Raw genomic sequence first — 5000 nt, 5'->3', positions numbered from 1 at the left:
GTTATATATCAAGTTGTATTTTCTTATGTCATTAGGAAAACAAAATTTGGAGATTCAAATCCAAGAATCATTCATGCATTCTAAGTCAATAGTTAATGGTTCCGATTTTCAGAAATTTGAATTTTGGATTTTGCGACTGAAAATCCACATTTGATTTTTCAATAGAAAGGTAAGAGAAAGCTTTGAACATTATGAATTTGGAGATCGAAATTGAAAGGATGAATCAAACCCAATCAAAAGGGAAGAAGGATTAGGATTTCTTTGACTTTTAGGAAAAATTAAGGAAAACAGAACTCAAGGTGCAAGTACAATAAAAAAGCAGTTCAGTAATCCTGGAAAGTTTTCATCTATTTTGTATTTGTAGCATTTTGGCGACATGGCCGAGTGGTAAGGCAGAGGACTGCAAATCCTTTTTTCCCCAGTTCAAATCCGGGTGTCGCCTGATCAACAAAAAACTCGAAATCTCTTCTTTTCTTCTGTTCTGTTGATATAACCCGCCGAATGATTCCCCAGCAGAAGCAGAGAAAGCAGACTGTTGATACTTGTTTGATTCTAAACATCTGGTCTGGGGGTTTTTCTAAAAAATTGTAAATATCTTTGCATTGCATATTTAGGCTTCAAGGAAATATTCGAATGCTAGAGGGGCTATCAAGACTTCGCAATTACCTTCTACTACAAATCAAAATTTTCTATTATTAATGCATTGTATAATGACTGGACCTTGAATTAGATTGGAGAGCCCGATAGGAAATCTAAATAGTTGTGGAAGGGGGCGGAAGATACTTTATTATATACGAGGAACTCACGAAAATCTCTGAGTGCTCAAGCATCCAATCAATTGAAATGAGGGTCAACAAAAAAAGAATAGGACCTATTATTCCTACATGTTCCATTAGTAACATTCCCTTGAGATGTTACTGCAGATTTTGCTTGTGTTTAATCTTTCCCGATTAGAAATCCTATAGGAATTTCTTATAAAATGAGCGAATTTATTGGATTGGTTTATTAATAGTCTTCGTTCTTTTTGACTCTGCGCCATTGATTCCACTATTATTAGTGAGGAATAACGGAACAATTCCTTTATATTTATAGAGATAGGGGACATAATTCATATGGATATAGTAAGTCTTGCTTGGGCTGCTTTAATGGTAGTCTTTACTTTTTCCCTTTCACTCGTAGTGTGGGGAAGAAGTGGACTCTAGGGGTCCTACTAATTGAGTTAAGGAAGCAAACTGTATCAATATCAATTGCTTTCGAGATCGTTCTGCAACACGTTTTGAACAAAATCAAAATATCTTCATTTTGAAATTCCATTGGACTCGACTGGAGTAATGTATTATAGGAATCATCCTCTTTCAATCAAAGAGCTATTTCAACGATTCCCATGTTTGTAGTTCGAAAGGAAGAGGATCCCAGGAAATTTATTCGAACCTAATTCTTCCGAAATTTTCTATTCCAATCAACGGCCTCTTACCAGGTGATACTGAGGAGGGCCGGACCCTTTTTTTATTTCTTTCTCTCTTTACTGTTCAAAGAAGAGGTAGTTTTGTTAAGTGTATACGCACTTTGTATGAGAAAGAAAGGATATAAACATAGTGGTTGTCTAACGAGATACTATGCAGAATAAGATCTTCAGATGAGTCACATATTGCGCATTTACCGCTTTCGAATTTTTGAAATTGGATTTATGCTTTATCGACTTATTTCATATCATGGTTCAGGCGTTAAAAATCGGTGAGGTTTACTCTTCCTTTTCGATGCCCGTGGAACTACTGTCAATGGTTTACTCAATTACTTCTTGGGAATGTTAAAAAAAAGATTACTACGTGATTTTTTGAATCTGCCTATATCTATCGCTTTTCCTTCATTGATTTGATTCTTTCAATAGATACCGAGATTCAGATTGGAAATCAAAAATCTAGTAATTCAAACTATAAGACATAAGAGTAATTTAGATTGATCAGAACAAATAGATATAGCAAATAAATGGAATTGGATGCTATGTCAATCCCATATATGGAATTGATATTCACATATATCAAGATAATATTGTAGATTGATCTATAGATCCATATCAAAAGATCCATATCAAATGCAGCCTCTATCTTTATTTTATTCCAGGGGGCAGCTTTATAACTACAATCTAACTAATAAATAGTATGGTAGAAAGAAATAGATGAATCTTTCTTTCTACCATACTATCTATCTATTAGAATACTGCCGATTCTAGTCCACTCATTTCATTTAAGACATGAAATTAGAATCTTTTTCATTTTATTTCGTCAATTTTGGCTAAGAACTCAGAAGTCAAGTTTCATTCAAATTAGTTAATAATTAATCGTTTTGACTGACTGTTTTTACGTAAATGATAAGTAGAAAAGCGGTAGGAACTAGAATAAATAGTGCAGTAGCAATAAATGCAAGAATATTTACTTCCATAATCTCATCGGTTTTTTACTTCGCAATAACTCGGGATTTAATCCCATAGAGATGATAAATCTTTGGCCTGTAAATTCAATGAATGAATATTACCTCTCGATGATCTTGAATCGGATCAATATCATGAATAACAATATCTGAACTATCAAATCAATTCGTCGTCGAGAATTGAATAGTATAACATAGGAAGTTCTTTTATCCATACCGCCCCAAACTTGGATTCCTGACCCAATCCAAAATTCCTTTATTTATTTATCATTATCATTTTTTCTCATCTGTTCTTTTTTTCTCTCTAATCTATCTAGTTCCTTCTTGTACAATCATCTGATGAAGTCTCATCAAATAGCTCTTCCACTTCCAGTGGTCACATAGTTACAAACCCAAACAAACAATAAAAGCTAAATGGAAAAAGAAAGGAGTTTAGAACTAAACTATTTTTGACTTGGAAGACAAAGAAGTGTGATAAAGATGAGACCGTATAAAATGAATATTCATCAAATTGACTATTTTCCGATTTGTTCTTTCGTCGATGGGGCCTTAAAACAAAATGAAAAATCGGAAAAATGATTCATTCCCCTTTCTAAGAGGAGTAGGATCTTTCCTTTCCCCTCCTTTCTTCGTAGATTATTAGCCCCGGGACACCTATACCAAAAGCTCAGTGTGCAATTTGCATGAAATCTATTTTTCAACTTCAAACTAGTAAGTGAGGTTCCATAAATCCGTAGCCAGAAAAATAAATTGTTTTTTTTTTGTTTTTTCTGGAAAGTATTTTCTTATATTAAATTTTGTATTGGACAAGAAAGGAATTCCCCTTGTGTATGCGCGCCTCAAAAAGGTATAGTACTCGATTCCATTACATGCATCGGGGGCAATCGAAAAAGCCAGCATTTCTTGGAATACTGACTATAATGCTACCAATAATCGTACTAATCCAACCGCATATGTCTTTCTCCTACCAAAAGGAAAGAAAAAAGAAATAAGGATTTCCCCTTTGCTTTGACAATGAAATTCTGCCCCCGGTCCCCTTCATAAAAAGGGAGAGATTTATTGATATATTTATTGGATCCATCGGGACTGACGGGGCTCGAACCCGCAGCTTCCGCCTTGACAGGGCGGTGCTCTGACCAATTGAACTACAATCCCAGGGAAATACGGGATCTAGCAGAAAATTTGATTCTTTTTTATCTCCGGATCGGGTATTTCTGAAGTACAAAGGGGGTTATATCATCTCATGGCGGATTGGCGAATTTTTGGGCCGAGCTGGATTTGAACCAGCGTAGACATATTGCCAACGAATTTACAGTCCGTCCCCATTAACCGCTCGGGCATCGACCCAGGAAGAATCAATTTTAGACTTATTGGTAATCCATGATCAACTTCCTTTCGTAGTACCCTACCCCCAGGGGAATTCGAATCCCCGCTGCCTCCTTGAAAGAGAGATGTCCTAAACCACTAGACGATGGGGGCCTGCTTGACCAACCGCCATCATACTATGATCATAGTATGATCAGTTTTTTGAAATTGTCAATATAATCGAATGATTCTATCCGAGGGATCTTTCCCCCTTTCAGAATTGCATAGAATTTTTTTATTCGTCATTGATGAATTATTCATTAGAATCGCCATTAGAAATCTAGTAGTAGTATTTTTTTTTTTTGGAATTATTTCAATTGAATTTCTTTCGATTATTTTAGTTTAGATTATTTAGTATTTAGAATTTTCTTTTTTTATTTATAAATAAAAAAAAAGTAATAAATACAAAAAATAGAAATAATAAGGAAGAGTAGGATTTTTGCAGGGAATGATTGGTCCGTCAGAAAAGGAAAAAGGTGTGAAATTCTATTTCTTTCACTTTCATTTGATTCATTGTTAAGACGAGATATCCTTATCTCCCTCCCACCAAGACAGGAAATTAACAAACGAGAAATCTAGTAAGCGGGATCAAGAAGAAAATTCTTTTTTCTCCAAGAATTTAGTTCAGGAGACAAGTAGAATCTCTTCATTCCATGATTCGATGAAATATCTTGAATTTTATGTTGAATTGCTAGGTGTATGTACATGTATCAATCAAGTGAATTTTGTTCTGGTGGGATCAATTCAATAAAAGAAAAAAAGCAATTCGAGTCGGTCTTGAAACAATTCATTGCATTTTCTCCTAGACTTCCTAGGTAAATCCATTTTATTATTCAACAATGAGCCACTAGACACTATGTATCTACTGCATGTACTTATGCATATATACTTATGTTTATAATATATGTACCTATAGATATTTTATCCACATAGTGAATAATTCCGGAATTAAATCAAAAAGGCCCTTTTAACTCAGTGGTAGAGTAACGCCATGGTAAGGCGTAAGTCATCGGTTCAAATCCGATAAGGGGCTTTGTAAAACTCCAATCTAGTATTCATATTTGAGGGGAGAATTGTATTTTTATTTGTAATAAAAAAAGTAACTAACTGGATAATACATTATCATTATACTTAATTATTATACTTAGTTATAAAGTTGAACATTTGTTTAGTCAATTTTCATTATTATGAATTTCTGAATAATGAAA

The 5000-nt window shown here is 34.2% G+C and overlaps 4 non-coding genes across 4 annotated transcripts; 2 read left to right on the top strand and 2 right to left on the bottom strand.

Moving 5' to 3' along the window:
- Positions 1-370: 370 nt before the first annotated feature.
- TRNAC-GCA (transfer RNA cysteine (anticodon GCA)) lies at positions 371-442 on the top strand. Its single transcript has one exon. It is a non-coding gene; the product is annotated as a tRNA-Cys (tRNA).
- Positions 443-3508: 3066 nt separating this feature from the next.
- On the bottom strand, positions 3509-3582 carry TRNAD-GUC (transfer RNA aspartic acid (anticodon GUC)). Its single transcript has one exon. It is a non-coding gene; the product is annotated as a tRNA-Asp (tRNA).
- Positions 3583-3690: 108 nt separating this feature from the next.
- Positions 3691-3774, bottom strand: TRNAY-GUA (transfer RNA tyrosine (anticodon GUA)). The gene has a single exon. It is a non-coding gene; the product is annotated as a tRNA-Tyr (tRNA).
- Positions 3775-4753: 979 nt separating this feature from the next.
- Positions 4754-4825, top strand: TRNAT-GGU (transfer RNA threonine (anticodon GGU)). Its single transcript has one exon. It is a non-coding gene; the product is annotated as a tRNA-Thr (tRNA).
- Positions 4826-5000: the final 175 nt, after the last annotated feature.

Source organism: Nicotiana sylvestris, chromosome 1 (genome assembly GCF_000393655.2).
Source record: "Nicotiana sylvestris chromosome 1, ASM39365v2, whole genome shotgun sequence".
Lineage (NCBI taxonomy): Eukaryota > Viridiplantae > Streptophyta > Magnoliopsida > Solanales > Solanaceae > Nicotiana > Nicotiana sylvestris.
The sequence above is the reverse complement of the archived record's forward strand: the minus strand, read 5'-3'. Positions and strand labels throughout refer to the sequence as shown.